Source organism: Phycodurus eques, unplaced genomic scaffold (genome assembly GCF_024500275.1).
Source record: "Phycodurus eques isolate BA_2022a unplaced genomic scaffold, UOR_Pequ_1.1 contig_180, whole genome shotgun sequence".
In the NCBI taxonomy this organism is placed as follows: Eukaryota; Metazoa; Chordata; class Actinopteri; order Syngnathiformes; family Syngnathidae; genus Phycodurus; species Phycodurus eques.
Window position 1 is genome coordinate 47,934 of NW_026904177.1, and position 21,653 is coordinate 69,586.

Genomic DNA, 21,653 nt, shown 5'->3' on the forward strand with positions numbered 1-21,653 from the left:
CTCTCCTCTCCTCCCTATCTCTCTCCTCGGTCTGTTCCTATCTCCTCTAGCGATAATGTGCAAACATGTGGCCTGACCAGGTGACTTGAACCGTGGACCATCACATTAAAGTCTGATGCTTTACCGTAGTTAACGAGGAAGTGAGGTGAGGAGACGAGGTTCCAATTAAGCTCAAACAAAACTAACGAAATGTACTCGAAAGACAGAAAATCAGATTAAAAACCTGTTATGCTACTGACCGAGATACTCAAGGTCAAAGTGAGGGTGTGTGGTGTATCGATGAACATCTGGTGGTTGTTTTGAAGTGTTCAAGTAAAAGTACCTGCGTGATATTTAGTGAACAACTTTTTAAGAATTATCTCACCTGAACAGGTACTTAAAACCTGGACCCTCAGATTAAAAGTGTAATGCTCTACCGACTGAGCTATCCAGGCGCTACAGTGAATGAGGGAGGCAGCGAGGTGAGGATACAAGGTACAAATTAAGCACAAGAAGTGACTGAATAAACAGGTACTCGAAAGACAGAACATCAGATTAAAAGCCTGGTATTTTACTGACCGAGATACCCTAGGTCAAAGTGAGATTGTGTGGTGCATCTATGAACATGTGGTGGGTGTTTTGAAGTGTTCAAGTGTCTGAGTGAAAGCACCTGTGTGATATTTAGTGAACAACTGCTTAAGAATTACCTCACCTGAACAGGTCACTAAAACAGGGACTTGAACCCTGGACCCTCAGATTAAAAGTCTAATGCTCAACCGACTGAGCTATCCAGGAGATAGAGTAAAGGAGGGAGTGAGCTGAGGAGACGAGGTGCAAATTCAGCGCAAGCAAATTTGACACTGGCTAAACAGGTACTTGCAAGACAGAACATCAGATTAAAAGCCTGGTATGCGAATGACCGAGATACCCAAGGTCAAAGTGAGAGAGTGTGGTGCATAGATGAACGTGTCGGGTGTTTTGAAGTGTTCAAGTGTCTGAGTGATATTAAGTGAACAACCTCTTAAAAAGTATGTCGCCTGAACAGGGACTTGAACCCTGGACCCTCAGATTAAAAGTCTGATGCTCTACCGACTGAGCTATGCAGGCTCTCCAGTCAATGAGTGAGTGAGGTGAGGAGACGAGGTTCAAATTAAGCGCAAGCAAGAAATTTGACACTGACGAAACAGGTACTCGCAAGACAGAACATCATCTTAAAAGCCTGGTACACGAATGACCGAGATACCCAAGGTCAAAGTGAGAGTGTGTGGTGCAGAGATGAACGTGTGGGGTGTTTTGAATTGTTCAAGTGTCTGAGTGAAAGTACCTGCGTAATATTTAGTGAAAAACTTCTTAAGAATTATCTCGCCTGAACAGGGACTTGAACCCTGGACCCTCAGATTAAAAGTGTAATGCTCAACCGACTGAGGTATGCAGGAGATAGAGTAAATGAGGGAGTGAGCTGAGGAGACGAGGGGCAAATTAAGCACAAGCAAATTTGACACTGATGAAACAGGCACTCACAAGACAGAACATCAGATTAAAAGCCTGGTATCCTACTGACCGAGATACCCAAGGTCAAAGTGAGAGTATGTGGTGCATCGATGGACACGAGGTGGGTGTTTTGAAGTTTTCAAGTGTCTGAGTCAAAGAACCTGCGTGGTATTGAGTGAACAACTGCTTAAGAATTATCTCACTTGAGTAAAGGAGAGAGTGAGCTGAGGAGACGAGGTGCAAATTCAGCGCAAGCAAATTTGACACTGGCTAAACAGGTACTTGCAAGACAGAACATCAGATTAAAAGCCTGGTATGCGAATGACCGAGATACCCAAGGCCAAAGTGAGAGAGTGTGGTGCATAGATGAACGTGTTGGGTGTTTTGAAGTGTTCAAGTGTCTGAGTGAAAGTACCTGCGTAATATTTAGTGAACAACTTCTTAAGAATTATGTCGCCTGAACAGGGACTTGAAGCCTGGACCCTCAGATTAAAAGTCTGATGCTCTACCGACTGAGCTATCCAGGTTCTACAGTCAATGAGGGAGTGAGGTGAGGAGACGAGGTGCAAATTAAGCGCAAGCTAGAAATTTGGAACTGACGAAACAGGTACTCGAAAGACAGAACATCAGATTAAAAGCCTGGTATCCTACTGACCGAGATACCCAAGGTCAAAGTGAGAGTGTGTGGTGCATTGATGAACATATGGTGGGTGTTTCGAAGTTTTCAAGTGTCTGAGTCAAAGTACCTGTGTGGTATTGAGTGAACAACTGCTTAAGAATTATCTCACCTGAACAGGTAACTCAAACAGGGACTTGAACCCTGGACCCTTAGATTAAAAATGCTAATGCTCAACCGACTGAGCTATCCAGGAAGTTAGAATAAATGAGGGAGTGAACTGAGGAGACGAGGTTCAAATTAAGCGCAAGCGACCCGACACTGAATAAACAGGTACTTGAAAGACAGAACATCAGATTAAAAAACAGGTATGCTTCTGACTGAGATACCCAAGGTCAAAGTCAGAAAGTGAGAGGTGCATCGATGAACATGTGTTGGGTGTTTTGAAGCGTTCAAGTGTCTGAGTGATATTTTGTGAACAACCTCTGAAAATGTATGTCGCCTGAACAGGGACTTGAACCCTGGACCCTCAGATTAAAAGTCTGATGCTCTACCGACTGAGCTATCCAGGCTCCACAGTCAATGAGGGAGGCAGTGAGGTTAGGATCATAGGTGCAAATTAAGCACAAGAAGCGACTGACTAAACTGGTTCTCGAAAGACAGAACATTAGATTAAAAGCCTGGTATTCTACTGACCGAGATACCCTAGGTCAAAGTGAGATTGTGTGGTGCATCTATGAACATGTGGTGGGTGTTTTGAAGTGTTCAAGTGTCTGAGTGAAAGCACCTGTGTGATATTTAGTGAACAACTGCTTAAGAATTACCTCACCTGAACAGGTCACTAAAACAGGGACTTGAACCCTGGACCCTCAGATTAAAAGTCTAATGCTCAACCGACTGAGCTATCCAGGAGATAGAGTAAAGGAGGGAGTGAGCTGAGGAGACGAGGTGCAAATTCAGCGCAAGCAAATTTGACACTGGCTAAACAGGTACTTGCAAGACAGAACATCAGATTAAAAGCCTGGGATGCGAATGACCGAGACACCCAAGGTCAAAGTGAGAGAGTGTGGTGTACAGATGAACGTGTCGGGTGTTTTGAAGTGTTCAAGTGTCTGAGTGAAAGTACCTGCGTAATATTTAGTGAACAACTTCTGAAGAATTATGTCACCTGAACAGGGACTTGAACCCTGGACCCTCAGATTAAAAATCTGATGCTCTACCGACTGAGCTATCCAGGCTCCACAGTCAATGAGGGAGGCAGTGAGGTTAGGATCATAGGTGCAAATTAAGCACAAGAAGCGACTGACTAAACTGGTTCTCGAAAGACAGAACATTAGATTAAAAGCCTGGTATTTTACTGACCGAGATACCCAAGGTCAAAGTGAGAGTGTGTGGTGCATCGATGAACATGTGGTGGGTGTTTTGAAGTTTTCAAGTGTCTGAGTCAAAGTACCTGCGTGATATTGAGTGAACAACTGCTTAAGAATTATCTCACCTGAACAGGTAACTCAAACAGGGACTTGAACCCTGGACCCTCAGATTAAAAATATAATGCTCAACCGACTGAGCTATCCAGGAGGTAGAGTAAATGAGGGAGTGAGCTGAGGAGACGAGGTGCAAATTAAGCGCAAGCAAATTTGACACGGACTGAACAGGTACTCGCAAGACAGAACATCAGATTAAAAGCCTGGTATGCGAATGACCGAGATACCCAAGGACAAAGCGAGAGTGTGTGGTGCATAGATGAACGTGTTGGGTGTTTTGAAGTGTTCAAGTGTCTGAGCGAAAATGGAGCCATATGGGGGGCACAAGTCAGTGCAAACTGTAGGCCGGTCCCAAGCCCGGATAAATGCAGAGGGTTCCGTCAGGAAGGGCATCCGGCTTAAAACTTTGCCAAACAAATATGAGCGTTCATCCAAAGAATTTCATACCGGATCGGTCGTGTCCCGGGTTAACACCGTCCGCCACCGGTGCCGTCAACCTGCAGGGCGCCGTTGGAAATTCAGCGACTGTGGGTCGAAGTCGAGTTGGAAAGCGGGTTCTTCGGCAGAAAGAGAAGAGGAAAGCACAGAGCCTCCAACTGAATGTGGGGATTTTGAATGTTGGGACTATGACAGGAAAATCTCGGGAGTTAATTGACATGATTATTAGGAGAAAGTTTGATGTGTTGTGTGTCCAGGAGACCAGGTGGAAAGGCAGTAAGGCTAGAAGCTTCGGGGCAGGGTTTAAATTATTTTACCATGGTGGAGATGGGGAGAGAAATGGGGTCGGGATTATTTTAAAAGAAGAGTTGGCTAAGAATGTCTTGGAGGTGAAAAGAGTATCAGATCGAGTGATGAGGCTGAAACTTGAAATTGAGGGTGCTGTGTGTAATGTGATTAGTGGCTATGCCCCACAGGTAGGATGTGACCTAGAGGTGAAAGAGAAATTCTGGAAGGAGCTAGACGAAGTAGTTCTGAGCATCCCAGACAGAGAAAGAGTCGTAATTGGTGCAGATTGTAATGGACATGTTGGTGAAGGAAATAGGGCTGATGAAGAAGTGATGGGTAAGTACGGCATCCAGGAAAGGAACTTGGAGGGACAGATGGTGGTAGACTTTGCAACAAGGATGCAAATGGCTGTAGTGAGTGAACACGAAGAGGCATGAACATAGGGTGACCTACAAGAGCGGAGGTAGAAGCATGCAGGTGGATTACATCTTGTGCAGACGATATAATCTGAAGGAGGTTCCCAACTGTAAGGTAGTGGTAGGGGAGAGTGTGGCTAGACAGCATAGGATGGTGGTGTGTAAGATGACTCTGGTGGTGGGGAGGAAGATTAGGAAGACAAAGGCAGAGAAGAGAACCATGTGGTGGAAGCTGAGACAGGACAAGTGTTGTGCAGCTTTTCAGGAAGAGGTGAGACAGGCTCTCGGTGGACGGGAGGAGCTTGCAGAAGACTGGACCACTACACCCAAGGTGATCAGAGAGGCAGGCAGGAGAGTACTTGGTGTATCTTCTGGCAGGAAAGGAGAGAAGGATACTTGGTGGTGGAACCACACAGTACAGGAAATCATACAAGGAAAAAGGTTAGCTAAGAAGAAGTAGGACACTGAGAGGACCGAGAAGAGGCGAAAGGAATACATTGAGATGCGACACAGGGCAAAGGTAGAGGTGGCAAAGGCCAAACAAGAGGCATATGATGACATGTATGCCAGGTTGGACACTAAAGAAGGAGAAAATAATCTATACAGGCTGGCCAGACAGAGGGACAGAGATGGGAAGGATGTGCAGCAGGTTAGGGTGATTCAGGATAGAGATGGAAATGTGTTGACTGGTGCCAGCAGTGTGCTAGCTAGATGGAAAGAATACTTCGAGGAGTTGATGAATGAGGAAAATGAGGGAGAAGGGAGAGTAGAAGAGGCAAGTGTGGTGGACCAGGAAGTGGCAATGATGAGTAAGGGGGAAGTTAGAAAGGCATTAAAGAGGATGAAAAATGGAAAGGCAGTTGGTCCTTATGACATTCCTGTGGAGGTATGGAAGCATCTAGGAGAGGTGGCTGTGGAGTTTTTGACCAGCTTGTTCAATAGAATTCTAGCGTGTGAGAAGATGCCTCAGGAATGGAGGAAAAGTGTGATGGTGCCAATTTTTAAGAACAAAGGTGATGTGCAGAGCTGTGGGAACTATAGAGGAATAAAGTTGATGAGCCACACAATGAAGTTATGGAAAAGAGTAGTGGAGGCTAGACTCAGGACAAAAGTGAGTATTTGCGAGCAACAGTATGGTTTCATGCCTAGAATGAGTACCACAGATGCATTATTTGCCTTGAGGATGTTGATGGAAAAGTACAGAGAAGGTCAGAAGGAGATACATTGTGTCTTTCTCGAACTAGAGAAAGCCTATGACAGAGTACCCAGAGAGGAACTGTGGTACTGCATGCGGAAGTCTGGCGTGGCAGAGAAGTATGTTAGAATAATACAGGACATGTATGAGGGCAGCAGAACAGCGGTGAGGTGTGCGGTAGGTGTGACAGATGAATTTAAGGTGGACCTGGGACTGCATCAGGGATCAGCCCTGAGCCCCTTCCTTTTTGCAGTGGTGATGGATAGGCTGACAGATGAGGTTAGACTGGAATCCCCGTGGACCATGATGTTTGCAGATGACATTGTGATCTGCAGTGAAAGCAGTGAGCAGCTGGAGGAACAGTTAGAAAGATGGAGGCATGCACTGGAAAGAAGAGGAATGAAGATTAGCCGAAGTAAGACAGAATATATGTGCATGAATGAGTGGGGTGGTGGGGGAAGAGTGAGGCTACAGGGAGAAGAGATAGCAAGGGTGGAGGACTTTAAATACTTGGGGTCAACCGTCCAGAACAATGGGGAGTGTGGTCAGGAAGTGAAGTAACAGGGTCCAAGCAGGTTGGAACGGGTGGAGGAAGGTGTCAGGTGTGTTATGTGACAGAAGAGTCTCTGCTAGGATGAAGGGCAAAGTTTATAAAACAGTGGTGAGGCCAGCCATGATGTACGGATTAGAGACAGTGGCACTGAAGAGACAACATGAAGCAGAGCTGGAGGTGGCAGAAATGAAGATGTTGAGGTTCGAAGTGACCAGGTTGGATAAAATTAGAAATGAGCTCATCAGAGGGACAGCCAAGGTTCGATGTTTTGGAGACAAAGTTAGAGAGAGCATTCTTCGATGGTTTGGACACGTCCAGAGGATAAATAGTGAGTATATTGGTAGAAGGATGATGAAGATGGAGCTGCCAGGCAAGAGAGCTAGAGGAAGACCAAAGAGAAGGTTGATGGATGTCGTGAGGGAAGACATGATGGAAGTTGATGTTCGAGAGGAGGATGCAGGAGAAAGGCTTACATGGAAAAGGATGACGCGCTGTGGCGACCCCGAACAGGACAAGCCGAAAGGAAAAGAAGAAGTGTCTCAGTGAAAGTACCTGCATAATATTTATTGAACAACTTCTTAAGAATTATGTCGCCTGAACAGGGACTTGAACCCTGGACCCTCAGATTAAACTTCACAAGAGACATTAATGATGCAAAAGTAACTATTGTTGGTGAGAAGTAGTAACTGTAGTCTAATTACTTTCGCAAGGAAAGTAACATGTTACTTTGCTCGTTACACATAATGGTGGGTTTTATGAATTTATTTTATTTTTTTCTGCGTTACCGGCATCACTTGTCCTATGGCAGTCGTTAAAACCACAACCATTAAAGAGAAACCATAACTTCAGCAGCAGCATGATCAGCTTTCCCTTGTCCTGTCATGAAATAAATCGATCGAGGCATTCAGCCTGTCAAGTGAATCCCTCTGCTACTTTACTAATGTTGTTGAATGTCATTTGAAATATATTCCGTTTCAAACTTGTCATGTCAGGAAGTATTTGCTCACTCGTGCCAGCTCAGCCAACTGCATCAGCATATTCATGTGCAGTATACATGAATGTGACAGCTTGTTCTTTTGCCTTTCTTTGTGATTTGTTCAATTGTAACCACCAAACATCCATCCATCCATCCATCCATTTTCAACACCGCTTATCCTGGTTAGGGTCGCGCGGCGCTGGAGCCTATCCCTAGCTGACTTCGGGCGAAAGGCGGACGACACCCTGAACTGGTCGCCAGTCAGTCGCAGGGCACATATCGACACGGACAACCATTCACACCCACATTCACACCGTCACTGAGTGGGAACTGAACCCACGCTGCCTGCACCAAAGTCAGGCGAGTGTCCCACTACACCATCAGTGACACCACCAAACTTCAAGTGTTTAAAAAAACATTCACTGCCATTGACGGCTTTTGAAGTCAAATAACCATGTTAACTGGGAAAGCTGGCAGTGAATGAGTTAAAGAACATTACCAGCCATTCAGCATTATATAATACAGTTATTTCTTATGCATAGTCATTAAAATATGATAGTTTCGATCAGGTTGTTTCTCATGTTTTTATTTCCAAATTTAAACAGATTTGTTTTATTCCTCTACATCCAATATTGTATATTTCTATCTGTATTCGTTTGTTTTTGTGAATACATAGCAAAGAAGCGTCAAAGAAATGAAAGGTGAAAAAAAATAATTTCATGATTTGCAACTCGTGTTCAGTAAGGATCGCGCCCAGTCTTTGCCTCCGCATCGTCCATACGACTGTTCCATAAAGTTGATTCCCGAGGCTCCACTACCATGTGCGAGGCTGTATCAGATTTCCAAGCCAGAACAAGAGGCATTAAAGAATTATATTTCGACTTTGCGAGCTGCCGGGTTGATTCGTCCCTCATCGTCACCAGTTGGCGCCGGATTTTTCTTTATCGATAAAAAGGACGGGACCCTGCGACCCTGTGTCGATTTCCGGGGTATCAACGACATCATGATAAAGAATAAGTATCCTCTCCCACTGTTGGACTCGGCGTTTGCCCCTTTGCAGTCTGCAAAGGTGTTCACAAAATTAGATCTGCGCAATGCCTATCACCCGGTGAGGATGAAGGAGGGAGATGAGTGGAAGACTGCGTTCAATACACCATTAGGTCATTTTGAGTATTTAGTCATGCCTTTTGGATTCACGAATGCACCCGCTTTGTTTCAGTGTCTTATTAATGATGTGCTCCGGGACATAATAAATGTATTCTGTTTTGTGTACTTGGACGACATCTTATTCTTTTCCCGTGATCAACGTGAACATCGCCAACATGTCCGCATGGTGTTGCAGCGCTTGATGGAAAACCGTCTTGACATCAACGCTGAGAAGTGTGAGTTCCATGCGGAGTTGGTTCAGTTTTTGGGGTTCATCGTGGAGAAGGGCCAGCTTCGGGCCAATCCAGTCAAGATCCAGGCTGTGGTTGATTGGCCAACTCCAACGTCAAGGAAGCAGTCGCAGAGGTTTTTGGGTTTTGCTAATTTTTATAGGCGATTTATACGTGATTACAGCCTTAAGGTGGGACCTCTGACTCGACTTGCTTCCAATAAAATACCATTTGTATTAACCCCTAAGGCAGATGTGACTTTTGATCATATTAAACAATGTTTGTGAAGGCTCCTGTGTTAAATCATCCTAATCCTGACCTTCCTTTCGTTGTCGAGGTGGACGCATCTGATTCAGGTGTGGGAGCGGTCCTGTCCCAGAGGTTCCCGGTCGACCAGAGGCTGCACCTCTGCGCCTTCTTCTCTAGGCGCCTGAGCCCAGCAGGGGCCAATTACGATGTGGGAAATAGAGAGCTGCTGGCCCTTGTCCTGGCACTGCAGGAGTGAAGTCACTGGCTGGAGGGTACTAGGGGACCTTTTCAAGTTTTCACCGACCACAAGAACCTGTCTTTCCTCCGGACTGCTAAGAGACTCAACCCCCGTCAAGCATGTTGGGCCCTGTTCCTTACCCGTTTCGATTTCATCATCACTTACCGCCCTGGGTTGAAGAACGACAAACCTGACGCCTTATCTAGGCTGCATGGCCCGTCTGCTGTGCAGCCTGTTGTAGAGACCATTCTACCGGGTGGTGGGAGTGCTTCAGTGGGAGGTTGAGAAGAAGGTGGTGGAGGCGGGGAGGGACGTCCAGGCCCCGGGAGGTGTTCCTGATGGCAAGCTGTTTGTTCCGGTTGTTTTACGTCCAGAGGTGTTGAGGTAGGGACACACTTCTGGAGTCGCTTGCCATCCTGGGGTCAGTCGGACATTTTTCCTCATTTCCCAACGGTTCTAGTGGCAGGGACTATGCAGGGACGTTAAGGAATATGTTTCGGCATGCTCAGTGTGTGCCCGTAGCAAGATGTCCCATCGTCCTCCAGCTAGTCTTCTTCGTCCACTGCCCATTCCTTCCCGCCCCTGGTCCCACGTTGCATTGGACGTCATCACGGGCCTTCCGCTGTCCGGAGGGAACTCGGTCATCCTGAGTGTTGTCGACAGATTCTCCAAGATGGCCCATTTCGTTGCTCTGCCGAAGCTGCCGTCCTCCTTTGAGACTGCTAATCTCCTTGTCGACCATGTCTTCCGAGTTCATGGTATTCCTGCTGATCTGGTGTCTGACAGGGGGCCGCAGTTCGTCTCTCGGGTCTGGAGGTTGATCTGCAAAGCGCTGGGGTCTTCCTCCAGTCGTTCGTCCGGTTTCCACCCGCAGACCAACGGCCAGGCTGAGAGGGTGAATCAAGATGTGGAGGCTGCTCTTCGCTGTGTTTGCCATCAGCACCCCTCCTCATGGTTTTCTCACCTTTCTTGGGTGGAATATGCGCATAACACCCTCGTTTGCTCTGCCACTGGACGGTCGGCGTTCATGACTGCATACGGTTATCAGCCGCCGTTGTTCCCTTCTCAGGAGAGGGAGGTGGTCGTCCCGTCTGTATAGGTCCATCTCCGAAGGGCTCATCGGGTGTGGCGGGATGCAAAGGCGGCCTTGTCCCGTACAGAGGCTCGCAACCAGCAGTTAGCTGATCGTCATCAGATCTCAGCTCCTCCCTACCGTTCTGGTGAGAAGGTCTGTTTGTCCACACGAGATTTGCATTTGGCCGGGGTTCTAAAAAACTGGGTCCTCGGTATATTGGTCCTTTCGAAATTGACTGTTGTTAACCCAGTGGCAGTTAAACTTCGGCTCCCTCCCGCCATGAAAGTTCACCCTGAATTCCATGTCTCCTTGCTCAAACCGGTTTCCTCCAGCCCTCTGTGTCCTCCAGTGGTGCCTCCTCCTACTCCGCGGGTGGTTGATGGTGAGCCAGTGTACACGGTGGGTAAAAAATTGGATTCCAGAAGAAGGGGAAGGGGTGTGCAGTATTTGGTCGACTGGGAGGGTTACTGCCCTGAGGAGCGTTCCTGGGTTCCCCACTCTTGGATCTTAGATCCGTCCCTGCTCCGGGCCTTCCACTCTCTCCACCCGCAGAAGCCAGGTGGTCCTCCAGGGGGCGTCCTTTGATGGAGGGATACTGTCATGGCCCTGTGTTTCAAGATGTTTTTCTTTGTGTTGCATGTGTCTGGGTGAGCGAAGGTGGGCGTTGACATCGGTGACGCACCTGTCATGCATTGTAATCATAGCCTTTTTAGGGGGCACCATGACAGTGTGTGGGCGTCGGAATATTCACTCGTTTTTGACCCCGTGTTTGCCGCCCTTCTGAACGCTGTCCAAATTTAGGTTCTATACGATTATACCACACGGACCTTTTGTCGTATCTCACTGCGTTATCTGTTTTTTGATTCTCTCTGGTTGTGAGTTCCTTTAGTTTCGTATGTCTTGCCATCACATGCTCTGTCATTTAATTAAAATTGTTCGGACCTCTTACCTCATCTCTTTTTTGGGATCTGCCCTTACGGCATTGCCGTCCGTGACACCTTCCCGTGGGCTCACCACCTGTGGGAGGCGCCAGAGGGGTCGGGTGCAGTGCGAGCTGGGCGGTGGCAGGGACCTTGGCGATCCGATCCCCGGCTACAGAAGCTGGCTCTAGGGACGTGGAATGTCACTTCTCTGGCAGGGAAGGAGCCCGAGCTGGTGTGTGAGGTCGAGAAGTTCCGACTAGATATAGTCGGACTCGCCTCCACACACAGCTTGGACTCTGGTACCAGTCCTCTCGAGAGGGGTTGGATTCCACTCTGGAGTTGCCCACGGAGAGAGGTGCCGAGCAGGTGTGGGTATACTTATTGACCCCCGGCTTGCCACCTGTACGTTGGGGTTTACCCCGGTGGATGAGAGGGTAGCCTCCCTCCGCCTTCGAGTGGGGGGGGGGGGGGACGGGTCCTGACTGTTGTTTGTGCCTATGCACCAAACAGCAGTTCAGAGTACCCACCCTTTTTGGAGTCCTTGGAGGGGGTGCTGGAGAGCGCTCCCGCTGGGGACTCTATCGTTCTGCTGGGGGATTTCAATGCTCACGTGGGCAATGACAGTGAGACCTGTAAGGGCGTGATTGGGAGGAACGGCCCCCCCGATCAGAACCAGAGCGGTGTTCTGTTATTGGACTTCTGTGCTCGTCACGGATTGTCCATAACGAACACCATGTTCAAGAATAAGGGTGTCCACACGTACACTTGGCACCAGCACACCCTTGGTCGCAGTTCGATGATTGACTTTGTGGTCGTGTCAACGGACTTGCGGCCGCATGTCTTGGACACTCGGGTGAAGAGAGGGGCGGAGCTGTCAACTGATCACCACCTGGTGGTGAGTTGGCTCCGATGGTGGGGGAAGATGCCGGTCCGACGTGGCAGGCCCAAACGTATTGTGAGGGTCTGCTGGGAACGTCATAACCAAGATGGCGCCTACCAGTGTGGTCGCCTCGGTAGCGTGCTCTCTCGTATTATATATATTTTCGTCCGTCTTTGGAGACCTGACACGACTCACTTACTCAAGGGGGGACCTGCTAACCATCAAGGAGGCTACTCCGGACTTTCTGTCACCAACTTTCGCAAATCCGCTCAGTTTTTTCCCCGAGTTACTCACCGGAGCGGCGTCCGCGGTTTTCGGCGCATGGAGACGGAAGCGGCGCCACAGAGGGAAGCGAGCCGGCATTCAGGTGAAACTCCGCAAGAGAGGACACAGATTGGCGTTCCCGTTGATCCACTTCGCGAATGTTCGCTCCCAACCCAACAAAATGGATGAGCTTCATCTTCTGTTAAAGACCAGTAAAGACTTCGGATGTTCCGCGGCCATGTGCTTCATGCAGACCTGGCTTTGCGACGCTGTACCCGATGGCGCCTTCATGCTTCCCGGCTTCCACATTCATCGAGCGGACCGCGACATGGAATCATCGGGGAAAACAAAGGGCGGCAGGATATGCCTCGAAATCAACGAAAAATGGTGTACGGACGTCACGGAGCTCAGCACACACTGCAGCCTGCATTTGGAGTTGCTGTTTTTGAACTGTAAACCATTCTACTCGCCACGTGAGTTCGCATCATTCATATTGGCTGGAGTCTACATTCCGCCTCAAACTAACACGAACACCGCATTGCTAACGTTCGCCGAACAAGTCAACGAAATTGAAAAAAAATACCCGGACTCACCCCTCATTATTCTCAGGGACTTTAACAAAGCTAAACTCAACCACGAACTCCCTAAATACAAGCAGCACATCGACTGTCCTACCAGGGAAAATAATACTTTAGACCACTGCTACACTACGGTAAAAAACGCATACCGTGCTATACCTCGTGCAGCCCTGGGCTCGTCTGATCACTGCTTAATTCACTTAATACCGACGTACAGGCAAGAACTTAAATCCGCGAAGCCTACAGTGAAAACAGTGAAAAAGTGGACCAATGAAGCCAAGATGGAACTTCAAAGCTGTTTAGACTGCACAGACTGGAGTGTCTTTGAAAATTCAGCTGGCAGCCTGGATGAATATACGGACACTGTTACATCCGATATCAGATTCTGTGAAGATGTGTGTGTACCAACAAAATCATTTCGCACATTCAACTACAACAAGCCGTGGTTCACTGCTAAACTTAAGCAGCTTCGCCAAGGTAAGGAGGATGCATATCAGAGCGGGGACAGGGCCCTGTATAATCGAGCTTGAAACCAGCTGACTAAAGAAATTAACATTGCAAAGAGGAACTATGCAGCAAAGTTGGAAAAACAGTTTAGCGCAAACGACTCTAAATCAGTCTGGTCATTCCAATTGCTGACTAATTACAAGCGACGATCCCCCCAAGCTGAAAACAATAGCACACTAGCCAACGACTTGAATACCCTCTACTGCAGATTTGAAAAGGACAGTTTCACACCCTACACCCACCCGGCCGCACCCCCGACCACAATCACACCTCTGACTTCTGCGTTAACCATCCATGAACAGGATGTGAGACGCATCTTCAAACAACAAAAGATGAACAAAGCGGCAGGCCCGGACCATGTGTCCCCATCCTGCCTCAAAGTCTGCGCGGACCAGCTCGCTCCAGTCTTCACTCAGATCTTCAATAGATCTCTGGAACTGTGCGAAGTTCCATCCTGTTTCAAACGCTCCACCATCATTCCAGTCCCCAAGAAACCTGCAATCTCTGGTCTGAATGACTTCAGGCCTGTCGCTTTGACATCTGTGGTCATGAAGTCCTTTGAAGGTTTCGTGCTGGACCACCTCAAGTGTGTCACAGGTCCCCTGCTGGACCCCTGCAGTCTGCCTACCAAGCGAACAGGTCTGCGGATGATGCAGTCAACATGGGACTGCACTTCATCCTAGAACACCTCGACAGTGCAGGGACCTACGCGAGGATCCTGTTCGTGGACTTAAGCTCAGCGTTCAACACCATCATCCCTGAACTCCTTTCATCCAAGCTTCTCCAGCTCAGCATCTCACCTGCCATCTGCCAGTGGATTTACAGCTTTCTGACGGGCAGGACACAGCAGGTCAGGCTGGGGGAGGCCACGAGTCATACATAATTGGCCCCACAGAAATGTGACAATGAACTCAAGTCAAAAAATTGCCAGCATGTTGGAATGGAATTGTAGGTCAGGTGTTTAAGAAGTTGATCGCAAGAGGAAAGAAGCTGTTGGAATGTCTATTAGTTCGAGTTTGCATTGATCGGTAGCGCCTGGCGGCACGGTGGCCGACTGGTTAGAGCGTCAGCCTCACAGTTCTGAGGACCCGGGTTCTATCCCTGACCCCGCCTGTGTGGAGTTTGCATGTTCTCCCCGTGCCTGCGTGTGTTTTCTCCGGGCACTCCGGTTTCCTCCCACATCCCAAAAACAGCCATTAATTGGAGACTCTAAATTGGCCGTAGGTGTGACTGTGAGTGCGAATGGTTGTTTGTTTCTATGTGCCCTGTGATTGGCTGGCAACCAGTTCAGGGTGTACCCCGCCTCCTGCCCGATGATAGCTGGGATAGGCTCCAGCGGGCCCGCGACCCTTGTGAGGATAAGCGGCTCAGAAAATGGCGAGCGTTAGCAGTGCGGTGTTCGTGTTAGCTTGAGGCGGAATGTAGACTCCAGCCAGTATGAATGATGCGAATTCATGTGGCGAGTAGAATGGCTTACTGTTAAAAAACTGCGACTCCAAATGCGGGCTGCAGTGTGTGCTGAGCTCCATGACGTTTGTTGATATAGAAGCATATCCCGCCGCCCTTTGTTTTCCCCGATGATTCCATGTCGCGGTCCGCTCGATGTGTATGGAAGCCGGGAAGTATGACGGCGCCATCGGGTACAGCGTCGCAAAGCCAGGTCTCCGTGAAGCGCATGGCAGCGGTACAGCCGAAGTCTTTACTGGTCTTTAACAGAAGATTAAGCTCGTCCATTTTGTTGGGTAGGGAGCGTATATTCGCGAGGTGGATCGACGGGAACGCCAATCCGTATCCTCTCTTGCGGAGTTTCACCTGGATGGCGGCTCGCTTCCCTCTGTGGCGCCGTTTCCGTCTCCATGCACCAAAAACCGCGGACGCCGCTCCGGTGAGTAACTCGGGGAAAAAACTGAGCGGATTTGCCAAAGTTGGTGACAGAAAGTCTGGAGTAGCCTCCTTGAATCTTGAGCTCCTGCTCGGACACCGTGAATAGTTTTGCCAGTGAAGTGGGAATCAGGATCGAGAGGCTGCGTGTGAAGATTCTCAATTTGTGTGTGTGTGTGTATATTCATTCATTCTTTCATCTTCTGTTCCGCTTATCCTCACTCGGGTCGCGGGCGTGCTGGAGCCAATCCCAGCTATCTTCTGGCGAGAGGCGGGGTACACCCTGAACTGGTTGGCAGCCAATCGCAGGGCACATATAAACAAACAACCATTCGCACTCACGTTCACACCTACAGGCAATTTAAAGTCTTCAATTAACCTACCCTGCATATTTTTGGAATGTGGGAGGAAAGTGGAGTGCCCCGAGGAAAAAAAAATAAATTCAAAAAAATTATATATATATATATATATATATTTATATATATATGCACGCCACCACAGCCGGTCCGTGAGTAAAATGCCGACTCCTAAACGGTCCGCGGTGCAAAGGTTGGGGAATACATTGAGTTACCTTTTTTTATGAAATGCACTATATAAATAATTTTGCTGCACCGTGGGCCAATGGTTAAGATCATCGCCTGCCATTGTGGGGGATGCAGGTTCAAGACCGGACCATCCGCCAACATCCCCCGGGCTCACGGCTGTGGTGTCCTTGAGCAAGACAGTGATACCCCAAACTGCTCCCCGGGCGTTTCAGCTGCCCCCTGCTCCAGTGTGTTCCACTAACAAGTTTGTGTGTTCACTGTGATGGGTAAAATGCAGAGAACAAATTCCGTGCATGATCATGACAATAAAGGTGATTCTTCTTCTTCTTTGCTTAATTTCCTCACTATTTGTAACTATTTTTTCTGAATGTCTTCAGTGCTCATTAAACATTATGTGCACTTGCACATTTTAATATGAATTAATTAACAATGAAGACTCACAAAAAATATTTTAAAAAATAATAATTTTAGAAGGAAGTCATTGTCCAATAGAAACACTAATTTAGCCTTTACATAAGAACACTGAGATGTCCCAGGTGACTTGAAAATCACTTTGGAAAACGAGTGGTCAAGTAAGGTTAGCTTAACAAATTAGATGATAAAATTGCATTTTCGCCAAATTGGATATGATGTCACTTCACATCAGCAGGTAAAGCTAATTGTGAAACACAGAGCCGACTTGTGGCCATACATTTCCTTAAGATTATTATACTTAAGTATTACAACCAAACTACATTTGTTTACAAATATGTATGTTTTTCTTTTTTGTATTTTTTCAGTAATAATGATTGAAAATAGTTTAATATTTTACGAGTGGTTGGTTTTGCTTTCACTTTGTCGTTTTTTGCATTAATTCTTGTGCAGAGCATGCTTACTGTTTTTAGATATAAGTTGAAATGTTTCATGGCAAATATTCATGTCTTTTGACGTTTCTGGCGTGCCTTTATTTGATTAGTAACACTTATCACATGACAAATTTGAATGTTGTGTAACCAAATTAGTGGAAGGAGTGTAATTCCCCTCCTCTGCGATGACGGCGCTAGAGTCCTACTGTCAGTTAAGCAAAGCAAGAAACAGGAAGTAGTTGAGCGAGGCAGAGCCATTGATGTTTTTTCGTCAAAATGTTGAGCAAGCAGCTATTCAGCTTGTGGCCACAACATTATACCAGCAACCGATTGTTATTACAAATAACTCATTATTTCTTTGATTGTTTAAGACTTAATACACGGCTAATGGATATGCGTTAATCTCCGCATTCTATTGGGTTGACGTGGACCACGTGACCAAGGAACACGAGCATCTGACAACATTATTTCGATATAAACATTGAAAAACAACACAGTTGACATTCGTTTCATAATTGTTGTTTGGTGTGTCCATATGTGACTCTGATATCAATTGAGCCATCAATCCAATGACTTGAACTACATTTAATGCAGTGAACAGAAGGTAAACAAGTGACTCTCAACTCTGGGGTCTCTCTGTTATTCTGACTTTCAGTATTGATTCTACAGAGGTGTATTAAGTTTGGACATGGAGCATAGGAGAAAAGTGACAAGGAATGTTAATTCCTTGTTCTCTGTAAACAAATACACAGAGCAGCCCAGTCTGGCTGGTGGACGTCATGGCAGGCAATATGACTTTAGCGGGACAGCAAACCCATTTGAAACTGCATTTAAAAATATAATATACTGTCCATGTTTTTAGAGACTGTTTTAAAAAAAAAAATTCAGTTTGTATAAAAGTGGGTCGTGACTTTGCAACACTGCGATTGGCTGGCAACCAGTTCAGGGTGTACCCCGCCTCCTGCCCGATGACAGCTGGGATAGGCTCCAGCACCCCCGCGACCCTAGTGAGGAGAAGCGGCTCAGAAAATGGATGGATGGACTTTGCAACATTGGATCAACCCTAACCACTGTAGAATGAATGTCACCATCCATTTTCTACCGCTTAGCCGAGGTCAGGTCGTGGGGCCAGTAGCTTAAGCAGGGATGCCCAGACTTCCCTCTCCCCAGCCACTTCATCCAGCTTTTCCGGGGGGATCCCAAGGCTTTCCCAGGCCAGCCGAAAGACGTAGTCTCTCCGGCGTATCCTGGGTCGTCCCCGGGGTCTCCTCCCGGTGGGACATGCCCGGAACACCTCACCGGGGAGGCGTCCGGGAGGCATCCGAATCAGATTCCCCGGCCACCTCATCTGGCTCCTCTCGATGTGGAGGAGCAGCGGCTCTACTCTGAGATCAGTCCCGGATGACCGAGCTTCTCGCCCTATCTCTAAGGGAGAGCCTGGACACCCTGCGGAGGAAACAAATTTTGGCCGCTTGTATCCGGGATGTTGTTCTTTCGGTCACGAACCACAGCTCTTGACCATAGGTGAGGGTAGGAACGTATATCGACCGGTAAATCGAGAGCTTCGCCTTTCGGCTTAGCTCCTTCTTTACCACAACGGACCGATACAATGTCCGCATCACTGTAGACGCTGCACCGATCTGCTTGTCAATCTCCCGTTCCATTCTCCCCTCACTCGTGAACAAGACCCCAAGATACTTGAACTCCACCACTTGAGGCAGGATCTCATCTCCGACCTGGAGAGGGCACGCCAACCTTTTCCGACTGAGGACTATGGTCTCAGATTTGGAGGTGCTGATTCTCATCCCAGCCGCTTCACACTCCGCTGTGAACTGCTCCATTGAGAGTTGGAGATCACGGCTTGATGAAGCCAACAGAACCACATCATCTGCAAAAACCAGAGATGCAATGATAATACCGGACCCCTTCTACGCCTCGGCTGCGCCTTGAAATTCGGTCCATAAAGTTAGGAACAGAATCCGCTCTCGTACGACAACAGACAGTCAATTGACAGAGAACACTTTTGAGACATAAAGACATTGACAAAAAACAGTCACTGAGCAATTAAGGGTTGCTAGTTATCTGGTAATGCCGGTACATTTTTTTTTGACAATTGTGCAAAAAGATGCAGAGTCCTCGAGCATTTAGAGCAGTTCGAAAGACTAATATTACAATAGTCCAGTGCAATAACCTTTGTGCAAAGAGCGCCGAGACTTCAAGCGAGTAGTGCGATAATCTGGGATGTTGCAGATTCTCTTCAATCTGTGTGCAATTGGAGCAGATGCGACTGGCATGAGTGATACGACTATATATATATATATATATATATATATATATATATATATATATATATATATATTTATTTATATATATATTGATATATGTGTGGATAGATTTTTTTTTTTTTACTGTTGGAAAAGGAGAAACGGGATGTTTAAATAAGGTACGTGAAGATTCTGTCTCCTAATAAAGAGACGGTAAGTCATAAGAGAGCGAATGACTGCATTATAATTTAGGTCAACCACCGATAAGAAAAAGATTCCACGAGAATCTAAAGTGAAAAAGCTGACAGCACCTGGTATTCCCAGGCAGTCGCCCATTCAAGTACTAACCAGGCTCGGCCCAGCTTAACTTCCGAGATCGGACGAGATCGGGCGTTCTCAGGGTAGTTTGGCCGTAAGTCACATGGTTACCTGAAAAGCAACATTTTATATTTAAAAAATATCATATTTCGCTTAAAAATATCTCGAGCGGATCGCGTCATCTTTATTCTCCAATTGTTGGCTGGTCTATTTTGGATTTTTTTGTGTGGATAATAAGAATTCATTCTCAACACTACAAATGTCTGACCAGATCATAGATTTTGAAAAGTAAACACACTAGAGAATTTGAGAACTTGCACGCTGCCAAAACTCAGACAAGAGCATGCAAAATCCTCTTGGACCGTCCACATCCTGGTCACCACCTCTTCAGAAACATTATTTGCCATGTATGTCCAAAAACACAAGGAATTTGTCTCTGGTAGTTGGAGTCGCTCTAGTACGACAACAGACAGTCAATTGACAGAGAACACTTTTGAGACATGAAGACATTGACAAAAAACAGTCACTGAGCAATTAAGAGTTGCTAGTTATCTGGTAATGCCGGTAAAAACAATTTTTGACAATTGTGCAAAAAGATACAGAGTCCTCTAGCATTTAGAGCAGTTCGAAAGACTAATATTGCAATAGTCCGGTGCAATGACCACTGTGCAAAAGACGCCGAGACTTCAAGCGAGTGGTGCGATAATCTGGGACAATGTTTATTGTGCAAATGTTGCAGATTCTCTTCAATCAGTGTGCAATTGGAGAAGATGCTACTGGCATGAGTGGCCAGTATTGGTCAACAACAGATATGCAAATAGTGCAGAGTGGCGAGACCTCGACAGAAAGTGCACGAGTAATATATAATTGTCTTTTTCCAGCTCCTTCCCCCAGGTAAGTGCTATCGAACAATGCAATCTAAAACTAGCAGACATTCCAACACCTTCGTCCCGCTTGCCGTTAACTTCTTAAACAGTTCACTTACAATTGCATTGTAACATGCTGCCAATTTGTCTTGAGATTGTTGTCCCATCTCTGTCGGGCCAATTATACATTATTCGTGCATTCACTGTAGTAGTCTCGCCACTCTACACAATTTGCATATCTGTTGTTGACCAATACTGGCCACTCATGTGCTTGAGAAGTATCTGCACCATTTGCACAATGGACACTGTTGCAGATTATCGCACTACAATTCGCTTTATACTGCTTAAATTTCTCGAAGTCTCTGTACGTTTTGCACAATTGTCACTGTACCAGATTATTGCTCGATCAGTCATTTCAAATTGCTCTAAATTGCTAGAGGACTCTGCATCATTTGCACAATTGTCAAAAAAATAACACAAAATTTGCATCGACATGACCACATTACCGGAAACCTTTCATTGATCAGTGACTGTGATTATGTCTCCAAAGTATTTTCTGTCAAATGGCTGTCCGTTGTCACACGAGAGGGGCTCCAACTACCGGAGAAAAATTCCTTGTATGTTTCTGACATACTCGGCCAATAAAGAGGATTCTGATTTTGATTCTGCTGATTCTGATTTAATTTACTCAATCTCATCTACTTCAACTAATACCGCCATTCACCTGACTGTATTGTATTCCTCGGAAGTGGCTCGCGCGAGACGAGACTCCTACAGTGAGTGCACGAGTAATATATCATCGGAACAGATCGGGCTTTCTTTTTTTTACAATATGTACATGAAATAAAAAACCTAAAAACAAAAAGTGAGGTGACCAGTCGGCGAAACTCCCACAAGGCCATTGTTTTTTGCTATACAGTCCACAAAACGGCTGGCAGAGCAGGCATGTCGGAGAGTAAAGTGGGATTCAACTTGAGCCTTGAAGATCGGCCAATGATTGCCGGTGCCCTTGTCATGCAAGTCGATATTCCTCGTGACGATGACAGTGTGACGAGCAGAAGTAACCAGATCGCTGGTCTATTGATGGCCTGCAATGATAATGACGACGAGAAAGATGATGAAACGAAACCAAATAGGAAAAACCCGACATTATGATCACCAGCCTCACTCGCCACCGGGGGGGGGGGAAGCCTCATGCCCAGCCTCCTTGCGAGGAGATCCTCCAACCTAGAACGGAACTCACGGACGGCTCTGCACCCGAGGACAAGATGTTCGTAGTCCTCGGGTCCCTCTTTACACACCATACAGTCCCTGCTATAAACCCTAGGAGAAATTGCATTGAGTGTTGTGCAAGGGAATATGATTCTGTGTCGTAATTTGAAGTCAGTATTACTGAACTTTGGTGCGG

At 46.9% G+C, this 21,653-nt stretch overlaps 7 non-coding genes and 1 pseudogene across 7 annotated transcripts; all 8 read right to left on the bottom strand.

Annotated features, from left to right (window-relative positions):
• Positions 1-699: 699 nt before the first annotated feature.
• trnak-uuu (transfer RNA lysine (anticodon UUU)) lies at positions 700-774 on the bottom strand. The gene has a single exon. It is a non-coding gene; the product is annotated as a tRNA-Lys (tRNA).
• Positions 775-1,013: 239 nt separating this feature from the next.
• trnak-uuu (transfer RNA lysine (anticodon UUU)) lies at positions 1,014-1,086 on the bottom strand. Its single transcript has one exon. It is a non-coding gene; the product is annotated as a tRNA-Lys (tRNA).
• Positions 1,087-1,924: 838 nt separating this feature from the next.
• On the bottom strand, positions 1,925-1,997 carry trnak-uuu (transfer RNA lysine (anticodon UUU)). Its single transcript has one exon. It is a non-coding gene; the product is annotated as a tRNA-Lys (tRNA).
• A 271-nt stretch (positions 1,998-2,268) lies between these two features.
• trnak-uuu (transfer RNA lysine (anticodon UUU)) lies at positions 2,269-2,345 on the bottom strand. Its single transcript has one exon. It is a non-coding gene; the product is annotated as a tRNA-Lys (tRNA).
• A 240-nt stretch (positions 2,346-2,585) lies between these two features.
• On the bottom strand, positions 2,586-2,658 carry trnak-uuu (transfer RNA lysine (anticodon UUU)). Its single transcript has one exon. It is a non-coding gene; the product is annotated as a tRNA-Lys (tRNA).
• A 265-nt stretch (positions 2,659-2,923) lies between these two features.
• On the bottom strand, positions 2,924-2,998 carry trnak-uuu (transfer RNA lysine (anticodon UUU)). Its single transcript has one exon. It is a non-coding gene; the product is annotated as a tRNA-Lys (tRNA).
• A 253-nt stretch (positions 2,999-3,251) lies between these two features.
• trnak-uuu (transfer RNA lysine (anticodon UUU)) lies at positions 3,252-3,324 on the bottom strand. The gene has a single exon. It is a non-coding gene; the product is annotated as a tRNA-Lys (tRNA).
• A 16,036-nt stretch (positions 3,325-19,360) lies between these two features.
• On the bottom strand, positions 19,361-19,479 carry LOC133398457 (5S ribosomal RNA; annotated as a pseudogene).
• Positions 19,480-21,653: the final 2,174 nt, after the last annotated feature.